General features: G+C 38.0%; 1 protein-coding gene across 2 annotated transcripts in view; it reads right to left on the bottom strand.

Moving 5' to 3' along the window:
- MGMT (O-6-methylguanine-DNA methyltransferase) overlaps positions 1–19,711 on the bottom strand; it is a 287,150-nt gene that overhangs the window by 7,429 nt on the left and 260,010 nt on the right. Inside the window, exon 7 of one of the 2 annotated variants that reach the window (XR_015794275.1) lies at positions 19,592–19,711. This exon is cut by the window's right edge and continues 3,414 nt beyond it. The exons of the other annotated variant lie outside the window; for it this stretch is intronic. The gene's annotated coding sequence lies outside the window, so the exon portion shown is untranslated. Of the gene's footprint in view, positions 1–19,591 lie in introns of those variants that run through there. 2 annotated transcript variants of the gene reach the window in all.

Below are 19,711 nucleotides of genomic sequence, written 5' to 3'. Positions count from 1 at the left end.
TGGAAGAATGGCTGGCCTCCTTTAAAACAACTATAAGTCTTATCTAACTCACATAGTGCTCCCAAATAATCAGTCACAAAATGTCAATTTCTCATCAAGACAAGAGGCCCCAATGATCATTTTTTTTTTCCTAGAGAATACATACAATTAAGTGAATGCAGAAAGAAAGCACCACGGTGATTTGTAGCTTATTATGTCACCAGCAAGCTGTGATCTAGCTCTGAGCAGATAATAAGGGTTGTTGATAACTAAAGTGTCAATATGCCAAAGAATGATTTTTGAATGTGAGCCCCTGTGCATTTTCTCCCTCCCTCTGGCTGATCACTGGCTTGATAACGGTGCAACTGCCAACTGACACCACTTGTTGTACCTCACAATTAACGCAATGAATAAATAGCACAAAAGGGTTGGGATTCTTTGAGACAATTCCCTGTTTTACCCTTCAAGGATTTCTTTTATGTTTGAATAAGGTTGCTTTTAATGAAATTTAGACTCATCAGAGGAAATCAAAAACCTCAAATCAGATTACAAATTGATTTTTTGGGTCACAGTGTCACTAGGCAGTGTTTGCACTGCCACTGGGTTCTCAGAGGAGGGAGGAATGCCACAAAGTCAGAATACAAAAGTCTGCAAAATAGGCAAAGAATAACTTGTAAGTATGTTTAAAAAACAGACTTTTCAGCATTAAAAAGGATTTCACAAGTATACTAAAATTCTAAAAAATCATGGGCATGAACAATAAAGTTGTCTTTACCCTACCATTGACTTTAACTTCACATTGTCTTGTTCTTAAACTATGCACAGACACCCTGTTAACTGCCTTCCTAATTTAGTTTCATCAGAGCTATGTACAATATAATTTCTAATTCATGTACTTCCTCCCAATTCTTGATTACTAAGTTGTTATTTAGCTTCTGACATCAGACAGACACCTGAAGCAGCTAGCCAGTCAACTACAGGTTGCACTAAACGTATATTTTTTACCTTTAGATAGCTACGGTACAAATTTAGGGAAAGATTTCAGATATAATGACACATATTTTCTCACTGATTTTGGCTGCCAGAATTGTCTTCCCATACAGAATTATGTTGCACACCATAGATGGAAAAATGTTGGCAGCTCAGCCTATTACTGCAGTGTGAAGCCAAACATGTGAAATGAAACACCATGCTCAAATTCTGTTTGTAGACTCATAGCCAAGCCTTGGCTGCTTCTATTCTTGTGTAGGTGTGAAGTGATTTCTGGCCCAGACATATAGAAAGGTGAATATCTGCAAGCTTTCTTTTAACAGCTGTATTGTTGCTTTGATTTATATCTTGCCTTTGAATCTAGCCCATGATCAGAATGTCTGTAAACACAAGTCACTGAGTATCCTATCTGTCTCTATCATCATCTATCTATCTATCTATCTATCTATCTATCTATCTATCTATCTATCTATCTATCTATCTATCTATCATCTCATCTATGATCTATCTCCATCTCTCTATCTTTCTATCTCTATCTTTCTATCATCTATCTCTCATTTTGCTGTTTTTTTTTTTAAAAAAGCTGTGAGGTTCCTGAAAAGCAAGCAAGAAAATAATTGTGGCCTATGAGAAGCAAATTTTGCTCCTGAAAGTACAAGAGTCATAGATGTCCTCTATTAGCTGACAGCTGGTACACATTCTCAGTCCTGTCTATCCCATAGAAAGCCCTGAATGTTCCTAAGGATGTATTTACACCTCTCACATATTCTAGTATGTCATGGCCATGTTTCTATTTGTAACATTGTTTTTATTATTTTTATTTTTATTATTATTGTTATTGTTATTATTACTTGTTATTATTATTTGTTTACTGCTGCAATGGGCTAGTTATGTTGGTATGGAGAACCTGGTTCCAAAGAGATTCTCTCTTGAGATGTATTATAGAGTAACAAAACTGGCAGCATCAATTAATCCTAAATGTTAAAAATAGCATCTTAAGAATATAGTTAATTTGAAGTGTGGAAAATAGAGGTAGAAGATGCAAGCATGGCCTCTTGCTTTCCTCCTTCTATGTGGCATGTGGTTGGGCTTTGAGATGTGATCTTTTGAAAGTAACAGGTAAAAATTGGCTCAAAGAACAGGGGTTTTCCCAAAGAACTCCATGTGGATTAAAAAATATTTTTGTTAGGGAAAAAGTAGAGGTTGGTATTATTATCTTACAGTCATGTATTAATATAATTATGCATTAGTTTTTCACCAAGATAACACAAATATTGGAGCAGAGGCACAAGTCCACAGAAAAAAGGATAAGAATTGATTGACTCTTCAAAATGAATATAACTTTACAATCAAATATACTGCTTATGTAGGTAGCTTGTTTTTATAAGCATTGGGTTATAAACTGAGGAGTTCAAATTGCCTCCCTGCCCCATAAATTCAATTGCACGAAAAAGTCTGCAGTAAATAATTTAGACATCAGGCTATTTTTCTGGAGAAAGCGGACAACAGCAACCATTAGCTGGACGTTTTCTAGGTAATTTGTACTTGAAGAAGCCAGAGTGAGAATTACTGCTAGCTACAAATGAGACTATTCTTGAGCATCTGCTTGTTGTCATAATTGTGAATGAGATTCCAAGTGTTACAGCCTATGTCTCTTAATGGTAAGCTTGGTCTTCAGGTATGATACAGTGTTTGAGATTCACATTCCCAGTTCACAGCTAGCAATATATATTATTGTGCCATGACATTTAGAAAATCAAAAACCTTGTCTCATTCAGCTGACTTGCTAGCTTTTATGAACATATGGAAATGAACTGATATTTCAAATAAAAAATAATAATTTCAGGGTGTTGAAAAGTTTCAAGCAGTACAATTCAGATTTTTATGAAAACTCCATGAAACGAAATGTAGACAATTGAATATTGTGAGTGTACAAAATGAGAAAGAAAGAAAGAAAGAAAGAAAGAAAGAAAGAAAGAAAGAAAGAAAGAAAGAGAAAAGAGAGCGCAAGAAGAAAGAAAGAAAGAAAGAAAGAGAGAGAGAGAGAGAGAGAGAGAAAGAAAGAAAGAAAGAAAGAAAGAAAGAAAGAGAAAAGAGAGCGCAAGAAGAAAGAAAGAAAGAAAGAAAGAGAGAGAGAGAGAGAGAGAGAGAGAAAAAAAGAAAGAAAGAAAGAAAGAGAAAGAAAGAAAGAAAGAAAGAAAGAAAGAAAGAAAGAAAGAAAGAAAGAAAGAGGAAGGAAGGAAGGAAGGAAGGAAGGAAGGAAGGAAGGAAGGAAGGAAGGAAGGAAGGAAGGAAGGAAGGAAGGAAGGAAGGCAGGCAGGCAGGCAGGCAGGCAGGCAGGCAGGCAAGCCACAACCAATGCAAGCCTTTAATGAGAAGCTATCAATTTATACTGAAACAAAGCTGTTTCTAAAATATCAATGACATACAGACAAATAATCATATTCTCCAAGGATTAATAATAAAGTGATCAAAAAGAGTTGCAGCTTAATTAATAAGAGCAACACATTAAACATTGTAAACTACTGGGCAATAAATCAAATCTAGAATTAACTAATACGAGAAATTTTAAAGACCAGGATGAATTAAGGCTTACTAAATCTTACAAAGATAGTAATTATCCTAGTGAGATGGAGCCAATTTGTTGTTGAGTAAAATCAGTAATATACAGCGAGATACATTCTGGATGGATTTGTCTGTTATAATCAGTTGTTCCACAACACCATTTATGAATGACAACAATCAGAAAAAAGGGAGAAGTAGTCTATAGAATTCCCAAGATACACATTTTTTAAGCAACTTCTTATTTTTCAGTGATAATCCCAACAAATCTTGGGTAGTATGGTTTATTAATGGTCATTTGTTCCTGAATTTGAATTGCATAATTAGTTTAAAAAACAACTGGATTTTGTAGAGATAGGCCTAGTGAAAGTTACAATTGTGGTTATTTGCCTATTGCTTGGAAATTAAGAAAAATAGAGGACTTGCTGTAGGATCAAGTGTTCCCATTGTTGCATTGAACCCAAAACATCCATGTTGCTGGAAAGTCCTAAGACACAAGATTGACTCAGAACAGTGAGTTCAGGACATAAAACAAAGCTTGGTGAATCAGAAGATGCCAAATCAGTCCCTTTCAGCAAGAACTGATTTCTATCTCATCCTCAACATGACATTTCTTAATTTAAGCTCATTCATGACACAGCATAGGCTGAAAGTTGATGAATTTGCCTAAGACCATCCCAATGAGCTTCATAGTTATTGCAGGACTTTGGGAATTATGTTTTTTCCTACAATATGACAAACATAAGTATGACTTCCAGATAATGCCTTCTCTTTGCTGCTGCCAGACGGCTCCTTGCCTATCTTCAGGAGATTCCATCTCCAAGCCTGGGAGCAGTGATCCTTCAAGGGTGGCACCCCTGGGCTTTACTATTCTGGACTGATCTTGTCCTTGATGGCTTGATGTAGCAACTGTATCAAATAAAAACCTCTTTTGGGGGGAATTCTATGTTATCCATATCTATATGTGAAAGAAGCAGTGCTTTAAAATGCAAACATAACTTCACTTTTGAAGGCTCACATAATCTTTCATATACTGTTCCTGCACTAAGATAAGTCTTTGACAAAGCCCAAACATGCATTAGTTAAATCTTGACTGGGTAATTCCAGCTAATTCTATTTAGGATTAAAGGTGTGGTGAGTAATTTTGTCTTGTGGGAAGCAATCTCATTCTCACATCTTGCTGATGTACAGCTGAAGGTCTTCCAATAATGTGGTGATGTTGCCAGAAAGGGGAAGGCCAAACACTTTCAGTGGGTTTTTGCTTAATTTTATGAGGTTTCAGGTACCATGGGTAAAGGTAGGAATGGAAACATTTTGTTCATGAAAGCCTTGCATTTTCATTCCCAAACCAGAATTGCTGAAAATCTATAAGTCAAGCAAAAGTTGTACCCTCAAAGTTCAGCCAGATTACAATGATTTGCTGTTTGCTCTAGGTGGGGGATATATGCAGCCTGTGGGCCACAGGTTGCCTACTGTTGGCACAAAAGGCTTAGTCCAGGACACCTTTGGGACTAACTTCACCTATATCAGCTTTCCTGAACTCTAAGATCTCACAAACAGGCCTTTCTTTATGTCAGGGTGGTGGAAGCCTTGATGATAGGAACAAAAACAATCTAATCTTAAAGACTGAATCTAAACTATACAGTTTCCTAATTGGGAGAACAAACTGTCTTCTTAGAGAAAACTTCCAGTTTAGGAACATTTAGAATATATAAAGTTTGCTTGACGTTTTGTTTTAGCTACTGTAATCTGCCTATTCTTTACATAAACCTCTTTAATGATTTTATGCATAGTGCTGCCCTTGGCTTTAATTTTTCTTAATTATCTGAGCAGTGTGTAAGTACTAGAAGAAAAGGAAATTCATTTTATATAAATAAAATAAATCAATTTCTATGTATCAGTGCAACCCAGATAGTTGTGATAGAATTTGGAATATTTAGGGAAGCAGTCTTTAAGATTAGATTGTTGATACAAACGGGTAGGAGTTTGTAAATGCCTCTTCCAATATCTCTTCTTACAGGCAATATTTCAGTTCATTGAATCCCTCTTCTTTCAACATCTTGTATGTTATGGCACTTGGTATTTATCTGATTCAACTTCCTTTGCTGCAGCTTTTCTCCATTTGAATCCTTCATTATTTTGATGTCCTTCCATCCATGTGCAGAGTACCTCTACTTGTTCTGTCTTGGCAGTGTAGGACAGCATCACAGAGAAACCCTCTTGTTGGACCTCTTGGAGTGTCTAAGGCTGTGGGGCCATGTGTTTGACTTCTAGACTCATGATGATGTCCTCCTTCGAAGTTGACAGTGACTGCTAACTGTTTGGACATGGAAAACAAAATCTCACACTTTAACATTACTCTCTTTTTCCCTTTCTTCACTCACACTACCAAAAAAACAATGGTTTGTATGGCAGGATCTAGGATCCTGCATCACTCCTTCCTCACATCTGCAGTTCAGCTTGGTTTTCTTTTCTTTTGCACATGATTGTAAGCCAATTCCAACAGAATTTCATTTTCTTATGCACTTGGTGTATATAGTGGAATGACAATAAAGTTATTATTCTATTCTATTCTATTCTATTCTATTCTATTCTATTCTATTCTATTCTATTCTATTCTATTCTATTCTATTCTATTCTTGTACATGATAGAACCAAACACTTTCATGTGTCCTAGGCTAGGCTCCCATCCTTGCCATTGCTCATATGTTGTTGCATCTGTTCGGAGCTTATTCTGCAACTAGCTGGCTGTGTGAGCTGCTTCTCCCCAGTGTTCATCTACCAGTCCTGCGTCCTGCAGCATGCATCTCACCCTTTCAGTCAAGAAATGATTTTCTCCTCTATGCCACACCATTCCGTTCTGGGATATGGGCCACTGTGGTTTCATGCACAGTCCCCTGTTCTTTCAGGTATCTTTGAATGTTGCATGCTATATATCTATCCCCTTTGCCTCTTTGCTATTTATTTATTGCTTACACAAGAATGCCACATATTCTTTACATTTCTTCAGTACTTGACTTTTTTCATTGCTCGAATAGCAAAAGCAGTATCCTGTGTAATCTTTTATGAATGTGAGGATATATTTGTTTCTGCATGAAGTGGTGATGTGCACAGCCTATTGATATTACTATATGGAGCTCCATTGGCTTCTTGGTCTCTTTTTCTTGTCTCTCCCTCTTCCATTGTCTTGGTGCCTTTGGCATATATACAACATGCACACTTGGATGGATTCACACATGGGTGCAACTTAAGTCCTTTGGCTCCACCCTGATCACTTTTACAAGTATTTTTGCCAAGCCAAGTCTCTTCCAGTCTACACTTGTGTCCTACATTTTTTCTACCCAGATGGAGAACTTAACTTTTCTCTCTGTTAAATTCCATCCTGTTCATTTCAGCCCACTTCTCAACCATATCAAGATCTTTTTTAATCTTCTTTCATCCAGTTTTTATCACCTCCTGATGTATGACTTAAAACACTACTTGTACCAAAAAGTTGTGCTTTAAGGTCGCTTTATTCTACACAATGCAGTATACATACACAATGCAATATACAAATATTGTATATTTCCAGGTATTTATGAAAAGGATAATTCCAGGAAGATAGCTTAGTATTTAAAGTGTTTTTCAAACTTATCAGCTTTCAGATATGTGGACTTCAGCTCCCAGAATTCCCCAGCCAGCATATATAATTCTGGGAATTGAAGTCCACACATTCCCCAGCCAGCATATAATGAATTCTATCTTTTAATAAATATTTTTATGAACCATAACTTTATGGTTATATGCAAAATCAAGAACAAAACTTCAAGCCAAAAAACAAAACCTAGTTCATTTCACCCAGCGATGGTGATCCAGGATAACAAATTTAAATGAATTGTAATTCTGTATCTATTGCTCCAAATTTTCTATTCATACTACTACACAGTAATCATATTGACGTAAAGCTAGAGCAAAATGATTTTCAATAGTGTCACTAATTGAATCTCCTGCTTGAAAAATATTGCAAACACTGTTACTTAAATTATATGCTTTCTTTTTTAATAGAATCCATCATATTTAACTAATCAATATATTGATAGGAACAAGACATGAAACCAGCTGTCCAAAAAATTCTAGGAAAATATCAGACTAAGATAATATTCTGTGTGCATATGATATAAAAGGGTGATAGCACTGTAATAATTTTATCTAACAAGGATCAATATTTAATGTTATGTAATGTTCATTTCAGTTTGCAGGAACTGCCCAGCCAAGGGCAAAACCAGAGTCATTTAGATTTTTTTTTTTTAAAGGAAGCTTTTCATCTTGGGCTGAAGTTTTCTGCTTCATTCTCAATGGCCGGCAACATGAACAAAATATATCTTCTATACTTATTGTCAAAGTTAAGACAATAAGAAAAACTTATAAGAAAGCTGCTATAAAAAGATTTCAGACTTTCTATCAGATTTTTTCTGGGTTTAACAATTGCATTTCTTGCACACCATAAACATAGTGTAAACTTTTCCTTAATTTTAATAAAAACCTTACATGCATTCTTCTCCCAACGATGATCAAGAAACTGTGATCAACCTGTAATGGCTATTATGTATCTTATTTTAATGTGGAGATTAAATATTTATAAATTGTCCATCAAATTGTTTCTTCTAACCAGGATTTTTCAAAGCTCTATGTTGGGTAACTAAGCATCCATGTGTAGGAAGTCAAACAGTCAAAAGGTAAAATAATCCTATTGGTTGTCATCTTTATTAGAAATGCAGTTTTTCGTAGAAGCACTTACATTTTGATGAAAAACTGAGTACCAATCAATTTAAAATCATCCTTGTCAGTTGAGTTGAAATATTGGGGCAACAATTACTTAATTAATAAATATGCTCACATACTAGGACATTCAATTAATTTATTTATTAAAATGTCCTGCACTTGTCACTTCTTTTAAAAATTCTTCCAAGCTGGGCTCAGTTCCTGCTGATTTTATATATGTCCTTGTCATTTGCTTGGCAAAGGGATGGAAGAGCCATTGTCTACTTCTGAAATATGTTTTGGACTTTCCAGTCTAGGCCAAGGCTACCATTCATGGATTGCAAAAAATCAGAAAACCACTAGATGGAAGCAAACAGATACAGAAAGCTCTTATCTGTTTGCTGCCATCAAATGGTTTTCTGGATGTTTTCAACCAGATATGTTAGTTCTAACCAAACTTACAGCCCTGGCATTTCCTTGTAGCCCTTCATTCAAGTTCTAATCAGGTCTGCCCTTGCTAACTCTTTGAGATCAGCCAAGTTTGGCTAGGTGCTATCACCTAGAAAACAGTCAAGGGATTTTGCCACAATCTGTCTATTCTCTTCTTGGTTCCAGTCCTTAACTGGTAATGTTCTGTGTTGGGTGGTGGTTTTGGGGAGAAGGGCATTTCACTTATTTTGGAAGATTATAGTTTTAAAGCAGTAGAGGCTTAAGGTATCCATTCTACCCCTTATTCTGTGAGGAAGGAATCAAACATTTATTTAAGATTTTGTGGAAAGCAGTAAAACAGACGTGCCTTTTCCTCTTCTTCCTCCTCTTCCTGGCACTGAAATTTGGCAGCATGGATAGAGTGTGCTCTGGGGGATTATGAGTGTTGGGGATCTTATCGGGTCTCAGGCCACAACCTATAGTGTAGGGTAAGGAAGATTTCTTTAACCAGCCTTCTAAATGTGTGGAGCTAAAACTAATTTGGGGAATATAGCAGCTATCTGGACACTATCATTTGTTAAAGGCTGGCATAGGATAATCATGTTCAGTAGGTTAATAGATGAAAATTTTGTATTAATATTAATTGTAGGTTTTGTTTGTTTACTTACTTATGTCCCCCATAAAATATTTGACTGGTAATTTTAACATAAGGACATTTTAAATTTTAGATGCCTTAAGACCTGTTAAAAATGTTTTCTTTGCTGAAAGCAGAGAAGATGAAAAGTAGCTTGGGGAAAAAACTTTAATCTTCATTTGTAGCTTCTTGATTAATACAATCAAAGAGCTGGCTCCAAATTCCACTTCACAGAAGAGCTAACAATAATGAATATTTTGTTAACATTTATTGGACTTTGAGATAATGAAAATAGTCTTAGATTTTATGCAGTGTGCACACACACACGAACACACACACAGAGTAATATAGCAATGGAGGATGGACATTCTACTTTCCTCAATAGTACATATTCCTACAATTTGAATGGGACATAAAATTCAGCCAGAGTGTGAATTCCATGACTGAGTTTAGAACAGATTTTTATTAGAAGTAGTGGAGTAGAACTGGGTGTCAACAGTTCTTGTTGCTTTTGTCAAACTGATGATGGCAACATTGTACCATCACACTGCAGGTCCCACCCATTTTTGATGTATATGTGATATCATGACACAAGTGCAAAGTTTGGGGGGGGGGGCTTGCATCACAATGGCATGAGGCTGCTTTTGTCAGACAGACTGGATGCTGTTGAGAGTGGACTAACACTTTGAATCTGTATCTTTTCCACCTCTCATCCTGATTTATTTCTTCTGAGCTCTAGAAAATGATCAAAAGATATTACCATTATCTTTGATGCCCATTTCCTTTATAGGACATGGCCTATAAAGATGATTTCCAGGGCATGCTTGTGTGCCATATAGCTTGTGTGTCATAGGATTTGAGGCCAAGGTAGGACTTTCTGTGTAGAACTCTCCAAGTACTGTGGATCCTACAACATAATCTACAGTAATATTCAGCTTCAACAAGGAACTGAAGCCACTGAGATCTTACAAAGGTAGGCAAAGCCTGTCTTCAATTAAATTACATCTCTTTGAAAAGGCCAAGTATATTCCTTGAGGTCCTATGCTTAATCTTGTAATTTTTAAAAAGTACTGTGAGGTTTGAAAGATAAGGTGCTTGATGGGGGCTCATCTTCTGAATCTGAGGATGGTGACAGACACCATGTGATTGAAAGTCATATTACCCATATTGTTGTCAGAGCACAGGGAAACTCCAGTGTACATTTGTACAGCAATTGCATTAACAAGCATTTTATCTACTGTATCCAACACTCCAAGTAAAATATCCAATATCTCCCATTAAAGATATATTTAAAAGAAACACTACTGAGAAATCTTCACAAAGCATTAATTACCAAAGGCAGTATACATTTTAAGAGCAGATAGCTCCTTAGTAATTTCCTATGATAGGAATAAAATCACATAGAGAAGAGAAGAGAAGAGAAGAGAAGAGAAGAGAAGAGAAGAGAAGAGAAGAGAAGAGAAGAGAAGAGGACTATTGATGTGAAATAAGGCTGTAATCCTGTTACTGTAGAAAGGCCCAGTTCAGCTACTGAGCAAATACCTACTTTGGGATAGAATCATCCTTCTCTTTAAGTCTTAATTCAGGAGCAGAATACTGATTCAAGCCAACACAGGAGTTTTAAAAAAACAAATGGAGATTTCAGTATGTTCGGGAAAACCTATGGCTTGTAGAGCAATGGCCACAGAAAGCTTGAAAGAGACAGGTAAACAGATCAGAGTATATTTATTGTCTTCTTCCTTCTTTGCTAAAAGAATTGGAAATAAATAGTTGGCTAGAACCCTGAACCAAAACCCCTCACATCAGGAGAAATAATATAGTCTAATGGTTAGTTGCCAGTTGCAGCTGTGTCTGCTCTGCCAGTTAACACTCTTCTGAACTTACTTGTAGAATCTTGATTTTAATGTATCTTAAAGGAGTTCACAGGACCACTCTGTGCTCCACTGGTGGGAAAAAAAAAAATCTATATTTATGACAGGTTTTGTGTCAGGAGGAAACCTAGCATCAGCACAACAGTGCCAGTAATATCCAAGCACCAGTTAGGACTTTTCACTTGAACACAGGTGGAACATTAAATGCAGTGATTTTGAGTTAAAGCTGATTGAATCAATGAGGCAAACTTCAAATGGGATTGAGAGAACCATAGGGTCAGCCCAACAAATTTCATATCAGAGAATTTTGAGGGATGGAGTCAGTGTTTCTCAACCTTAGCAACTTTAAGATGAGTGGACTTCAACTCCCAGAATTCCCCGGCCAGCCATTCAATTCTGGGAGTTGAAGTCCACTCATCGTAAAGTTGCCAAGGTTGAAAAACACTGGATGGAGAAGTGCAGTATATTCTAGTCGAGTACAGCATGTATCATATTTTTGATACAACATTAAGAAGTTGTCTTTATTCACATAATGTTTCAACTCTAGGTCTTAATTTAATAATCAGAAGCAATGACATGCTTTCTTCTTATGCACTTCTCTGAAATATCTTTTTTAACTATTTAATTTCACTTATATTTCAATGGTATGTTCCATCATCATGTCACTAATAGACCCTTTACCTTTTTATGTTACTTTTACTAGATAACTGAAAGTGGTTTATATTAGTCTCCTGTGGCCATTCTCTAAAATATTTATTTATTTTGAATTGCCACTTTATGTTCATTTTGCTAGAGAGAGAGGCTTTGTTGTTACGCTGCTAACTATTTCAATTGCTTGATCTGCCAAGTGAGTAGGAGATCAAACAAATAGGGGATCAATATGATCACTGACCAAGTCCCCCTCAGGGAAATATAAAAGTGGAATTAATCACTGCTCTTCAGAGGCTACAGCACCAGAAGACATTCTTTGGTTTTCAGACTCAGTGTTGCAATCACCCCCCTAATGCTCCTTTTTGTAATTAGGTTCCTCATTTGCATCATCCTGTGCCATTCTATAATTTATAAATAGCTTCTCTCTAGTCTCTCAAATGCCTTTTGAAACCTTGTTTTGAGAGAATGGTGTTTCCTTTCTCTAAGAAATGTTGTCCTTAATGGCTTCATTGTAAATTTCAGCTAAGTCATACGCTTACTTCCTTATGTAAAATTAAAAATGTATCCCACTAGAATGCTTGCCTGCAGATCTATATACTTACAAAGTAAAATAGTTTGGAAGATCATGAATTCAAGGCTACCCAGCAAATTTCATGGCTCATCAGGAATTTGACAGCACATGAATGACCTTGGCTGAATTTGAAAATTCTAATCAGACTGGACTTGGCTAGTACTTGGAGGGGAGACTACCAGGAAATCCCAGGGCTATAAACTAGACAGGTTAGGTGAAAAACTCCCAGAAGAAGACAAGGGGAAAACATTTATTTTCAAGAAAACAACATCAGCATGTTCATATAGTCACTAGGAGTTGAGCTTGTCTTGAAAAAGATCTTCCTTTTATTCATCTGCTATGCTCAATTATCAAATATATTTACTATGACAAAGGAAAGACATATCTGGTGATCTATATCATACTCGAAGTGGTTAGATACCAAGTTAGATATAATCTGGCAGGAGTTCGCCATATCCTACCCAACTAGGGTTCTCTTCCCTGTAGATAACATAGAAGAGGGGACGCTTGGAGCTTCAGAGGAATAAGGAGATCCAGTGAGCAAGAAGCTTGTAGTTTTCATCAGTGAGGAAGGCCCCCAGTGGATTGACTAGGAAAAGACTGAGGCTTGCAAGAGTCAAGGGAAACAGCAGATAGCAGAGGACCAACTCAGGAAAAAATGGAGGAAAGACAAAAGTGCTACAAGTGCTTAAGCTGTTGCCTTAGGCCATTTTGAAAAAGAGAGGGGAGAGGTGGTTATTTAAGTAAATATCTTGCATTTAAAACGGGCTGCACCTTAAGGCTGCTAAATCAGCAAGGGAGGAAGGAGAGTGAAGTGATAGGCTGCTAGAATCTTTCTGCAGAATAAAAGGAGATTCATTCTATGGAGTTCAATAACTTAGTGTTGTTTAAAGGTTTTCTTGTACCTATGTTATACTGTCTATCTATGACTGCTGTTTCTTTACTGCAAGTAGTAAAGCTGTCCTTCGTTGTTTATAAGCAGAGCGTTGATTTTTTAAAATTGGATTCCAAGGAGGTAAGAGGAAAATCAAGCCCTTCTCCCACACCCCTGCCCTTCTGTTGGCTGGTGGGAGATTTGTTGCCAGGCTTTGTTCAAAACAAATTGCAAAGGAGCCAGAGAAAGAAAGTGCTGAGGGGTCTCAAGGGAAGCCAGCTTCTTGAACCCGGGACAGGCTCTGCTTTTACATAGTGGCTCCATTTATGATTATATTAGTTGCATTTTGAGATCCTCTTTTGCTCACATTTTGAAAAGATGTATACAATATGGGGGAAATGGTAGAGATATATGTAAGTTGAATGACTAGTAAATTCCCTGCTTTTCAACAAAAATGTTCCCATTATTTCTTGATCAAATGGAGATTGTGCACATTTCTCAGTCAATCTATGTAGGACACGGGTGGCCAACCAGAAGTGCTGCCCTTAATACATTGGGGGAAATGAAGGCCACAGCAGAAAGGGCAAAGATGCAAACATAGTGGGGGTCACATCACAGATGTGGGTGACAACAGCCTTGTCTCTTTCCCCCAGTCATTGGGGAGTTGGTATTTTTTTTTTTCAGCACTGTTAAGGCTTACACTACAATTTTTATGTATTTCCTGTCTTGCAATAGATTTTTGGCAACTGCAATGCTGAAATATGTCAGTGTGGTCAGGAAACTGCCAGAGCCAGCAAACAAGAAGACATGCAAACAAAAACATGCTTTGGTAAAGTTACAAAGGCACCATTTCATTCCTAAAAAACTCTGAACCCAGGCCCAAAAGAAAGCCTGGGGCAACTACTTGTGGATCTCAGTGTGCTGATCAAAGCTTGATACAGCTTCCAAATTGATAAAAGGAATGCTGATATCCTGACCAGATTTTGTACCATATGCGCAGTCCTTAAGGAAGATGGTCTTGGTTCTACCTCTTGGTTCAGAGGCTGGCAACCTTCTCTTTATAGACCACAGGCCCCCTGTTGCCTAATTTTATATGACCCACAACTAAGTGGGGAAAATATGTGTGGCTGCTGCCTTTTTCTTCCCTAGTCACTGTTCCATAGAGATTTGTGGCTTTTTCCATGATAGCCAGTGATACCTACAAAGCTTTGGATTTTTGACTCTCCCTACAAACTGAGGCAGTCTACTTCAAAGTGGATTGTGTTCCAAACAGCCAAATCAGACTGAAGCTGAACCTTGTGGTCTGTGCATAACTTAGTTAATAAAACAAAACAATATCATGTTATAGAAGCATAGGATTAGTTTTTTAATCAGAATTTCCCTCCCTTTTCCTACTGCTTAGCTAATATTCAGATTAGGAGAGTTATCATTTATGTAGCTAAAATGGTGCTAGAAGCAGACTTATGGACATCTCACAGTGAAGAGCAAATTGTTGATTCATGGAGGGCATGTTCAATTTTTTGGAGGGTGGGGAGGGGCAAAGTCTGCAATGGCCAGGCACAGACAGGGTCAGGATTTTCTAGATTTTTTTCATATTATTTAAGTGCTGGGGTCTTTGTGTTTTAAACTGTATTAAGCCTATTTAAAACCTACAATTTTAATGTATTTTTCCCTCATATGGGGAAAACTCCAAGTTGTCAGTTCAGTTCAGTAGAGAGGGCTCTGAGGGTTGCAAAAAATGGAGTTTAAAAGGCTTATGCAACTTTGTCCCAAAACTTGCAGAAATATAGCAGTTTCTTGAAAATACTACAAATGGGGTGGGGTGTGTGGAGACCCTGTGGTATGAGTGTGGTGAGTGACTGTAAAAAGATAATAGATTAATTCAGGACTAAAAGGTGTGCCACATGTGACTTACTGGCCCTGCAGAGTATGTGGGCTCAAAAATGTGGGCCCTCTTGGGAAAGCTGGGGGATTTAAGGGGCAGAGTGTCTCACTTAGGCCTTGCAGCTGCTTAATATTGGATCCTGGCCCCACCAGCCTTTGGAGGACAGCACTTGAGATGCCATTCAAAGTCTGGAGGGCCTTGGACCTGGATTAAGTAATTGGTCACACGTGAAATGAGGAGGACAATCTACCCTGGTGAAGTTAAGGAAAGGAGTCAGAAGCCTCCACAGAGGGAAGTCAAGATAGTAGCTGGGACATCAAAGCCCTACTCTGCTTTTACATGGGGTGTGCATGTGATCCAAGTAAAAAAGGGGCAGGATTTTGATCATACCCCTGCAGCCTCCAACTTGACGTTTTTCACCTTCTCTCAGCAGACACCCATGAATGGAATGGCTAGAATATCAAGAGGTGTCAGTCCACACCAAGTGCTTTTGCTATATATCCCACACACATCACAAATTTGGTTCCTACATAAGGTGGGGATCCTAACCCAGTTAAAAAGCAGCTCTTGCATTTGGTGCTGGATTCAGGACACTCACTCAACTTGATTTCTGGAATGGAGACCATTAAAACAGCCTGTACTTGCTGCTTTATAACATATCTATTTTTAAGTTTTGAGTTTAAGGGGATGGTGAGGAAGGGGGAAGGGCAAAAAAAAAAAAAAACAACGCAAAGTAAAAATGAACTGACTATTGATGATTAAAGTCCTAGGAGATGATCTAATTTAGCTATATAAAACCATGAAAGGGAAAGAATTAATTGATACTAATGAGTTATACGAGATAACATCATAATTAATTCCTACAGAACAAGAGGATATGGGCCTGAAGTTAGAAAAGGAAAGTAAGGGAGGAAGGGGGAAAAAGACTGCTTTATATATCAAAGCAAATTAGAAAATGTATTTGAAATATGAGTTAAATGATGGAAGTCAGAAGTGGAAGCTGGCGTACCATCTCCAAAGCAGCTCCAGCATTCCTCCTTTGGGACATTTTTTTTTCCAGCAGTCCATCATCTGTTGAGTTTCTGATCCTGTTGGTTAAGCACAGGTTAGCATCTTTTTTTCCCAAGGAGATAAGGCCACACATCTGCTGTTTGGGTGTTCTTTAGTGAAAGTGCACACATTCCCCGTTGTATTCAAGGGCACATAAGTTAGTTAGCTCAAAAACATTTTAGAGAAGGAAAGTTCATTTTACACTCCGCTGTGTGGACTTCCTGAGGGGACTCTGGGCCAGATTCATCCCTAGTGTAGACCATGGAGTTATACCAGAGATTTCTTGGCCTAATCTGTCCATCAACAAGAGTATAAACAACATATTATGGCAGTTGCTAAGGTAACTACACATATTTGATTCCCCTCCCTGAATACCAGAGCCAAGTAAATCAGAGTGGAAGCCTTTCTGAAATTTCTCAGTGTATTAAATTACCATTCATATATTATTGCACCAATTTAGGTAATTTTTCCTCCTTTTAATATTCTCATTTTTGTGAGGCTGTTAAGGCATTTGCCCTTTTTCCCTATTCTAACGTGAAGCTACTTACTCCTTTGGTGAATAAATCACAAATGACTAGTTATGTGTCAAGGATGGAAAGCTTTGATAAATCACAGAAATAATAAATTAAGTAGAGAAAAGGGCATTCTTCCCTTTTTGGGGCAGACTGGGGAAGAATGGTGGGAGAGGCAAATAGAATTTCCATAAAAATTACCACGCTTGTCTTGTTTCACCATTCTGAAATGGGAGCCTTCTTGCTAACAACGGGCATAAACCATTGTCTTTCTTTTTCACATGGAGTATATAAAAAGTATATTATATCCTACAGCACCCTTAGTATTAGGGTAGTTTTCACATTGTACAGGGGCCTGTTTAGATGCAGACGTTAGGACACGACAATCAAATTACTGTAGGATTGAGGTGCCGTAATAAATTTCTCCCCAAACAAAAGGGGTCCTAGCATCCCCATTCTCTGATCCCTTCAGAAAAGGGACCGGAAACATTTAGGTGGCCTGAAAATCCTTTTTGTGCGAGTGTGTGTGGAGGGGGGTTAACCAAGAGCTCCTATAGATCACCCAACAATCACCCAAAGTAGCCAGAATCACAATTCAGGGAGGCAAGAGCCGAGATTTTTGTTTTCCATGGATGTTGGGGGGGGGGGAGGTGTCTTTCTTTTTAAAATGATATTATACATTTTAGGGCAAACTGATGGGAAAGTGCACCACTCAGTGTTGACTCTAATGTTCAGAATGCTTTGTCACAGAGAACTAACATGGGATATGCTCTTTCCCCCTTCAGGAACTTGTCCCTGAGACCTCTCTGAGGCGTTGTCTGTCTCCTTCATCCCATCCTCTGAGGCAATAGGTAATCCTGGTTACAGCTTCAGGGAGAAGTGCCTGACTGCAATATTGCCCACACGGTCCTTTTTCATCATGGCAGCTAAGAGACTCTGAAATGCAGTACAACAGAAGGCTGATGGCTCAGCAGCCTTGCAGCTACTCCTGTACAACAACTGCTCAGATATTATTGCAAATGATATGGGTGATGCGAGCAATGTCTTTCTTTTGCATGCCGTAAATCAGGAGATTTTTGTTCCTTCAGGACATGCAGTAGCTTGAGGCAGAGCACTGATTGAATGCCTTTTTCTTTTGCAAGCTCCTACAGGTCATTTGGGGAGAGGGCACTGATAGATCCACTGAGTTTCCTGCTTGTTCTCTGTGGAAGTAAAGATATTGCAGGTTTCAAACTGGTTTGTGAGTGATTGGGCAATAGAAATGGTGTAGAAAGGAAATGCCTTCAGTGTCTCCTGCCCAGCTGCAATCCCAGCTTTTGGGCCTTCAGTGTCTACTGAGATTGTGGTTTCTTGATCTGAAAAGAGGCAGGCAAGAAGGGGAAGCTGACATCAGATTCATGAAGTTCAGAACTTTACAAGTTCAGAACCTGCTGATCATGATAGCCCAGATGCCTCAGACTCACCCCTTTAAAGTTTTAAAATACAGCCATATAAGAAACCACCGAGCTTTGAAATGTACCAATTTAATGCTCAAAATTACTTTCCGGGTTATTTAAAAACAACAACATTTTTTTTCTCACATCCAGGAATCTATACATTAAAACAATAAGTATAATGCTTAGTAGTTACTAATAGGGCTGAACGCTCTTTAAAAATTATTCAGAGGAGAGGCTTGGGATCTCATGTGAACACAGGACATCTCTGCTATTCATTAAAGCAGCTCGGCTATTCAGGCATCCACATGAACTTAAAAAAAAAAGTTGCTGCTGCTTTAAGAGTTGCATTATGGGTCAACTCCTTTAAAGCAGTGGCATCTTTTTCAGGCTCACACAGAAGCCTGAAAAAGGTCAGACTGCTTTAATGAATAGCAGGGAGGTGCCGTGTTGTTTTCCCAGGCGCCCCCCAGCTTTCTTCTGAAACATTTTTGACACATGCCCAACACGTGTTACTAACCTGTCTTTATTATTACTCTGAGTGCAATAATGTATGTCAGCAAAGAACGTAACTTTGCCGAAGTAAATTGCCTGGCTGAAAATATTATCCCTATGACCCGACATTATTAAACAAGAAAGCGCCTTGAGTGATACAGTGGGCATGTTGTTCCTGAAGTTGCAATCCTACACGTGTGTTAGCCCCTGGACACCATGATGCTTGCTTCTGCTCTGATGGGCCGGGAGTTGTGCTGCAAATTAATTTGAAGATTTGGATAACTGAGTTGAAGGTCATAGGCAGTGGAGGCAACTCTGTGCTACCTATTAGATCTGATTTGGCAGAATAGAAAGGTGAAGAAAAAAGAGAGGAAAAAAAACCCTAAATAAATGAAAGACAGTAATTACCGAGCGACAGAATGTTAACTGTTTCGTTTGGTTTGGATTTGTAATTGATAGCATGGGATTAATTAAATAATTTGTGAAGACTATCAAAAAATCCAGCATTGCAAAATCAGCCAATAAAACATTAAGGTGCGTAAAGCAATGACCCGCGAAAACATAACCTGTTAAAAAGCAACAGAGCAATGGGTTTGGGATTCCAGATGCTAGTAGGCTGAGTATAAAAACATTCGCCAAACCTAATGGCATCTGGAATCTGGTGACGACTATGTTTTCTAAATTCCAAAAGCTTGCCTTCCCTGCACATTGATACTTAGAAATACATGAATAAAAATACACATTATATCCCCCCCATTTTTTTTTTTTTTTTTAACAGCACGAACATCCTTCTGCAGTTTATACTCCTGTTTCCCAGGTGCTGGGCTCCTTATGCACACAGAGATAGTGCTGTGTCAACAAAAATGCTACAGTGACATTTCCACCCCTCCCTCCATTCCCCCACACCATCACCCTCTCTCTCAATTACATGTAAGCTTTTCACTGCCAGTATAAAATAAATATTGTGCTCTTGCAAGATTCATTGTACTGAGGTCAGATGAAGCTTACTGTCCTTGTTGCTTCAGAACTGACATC

This window comes from Python bivittatus, unplaced genomic scaffold, assembly GCF_059951505.1.
Source record: "Python bivittatus isolate LINGU-HERP-01145 unplaced genomic scaffold, Pbiv_v1 ctg000980_np1212, whole genome shotgun sequence".
NCBI lineage: Eukaryota > Metazoa > Chordata > Lepidosauria > Squamata > Pythonidae > Python > Python bivittatus.
This window is presented reverse-complemented; position numbering and strand designations above follow the sequence as displayed.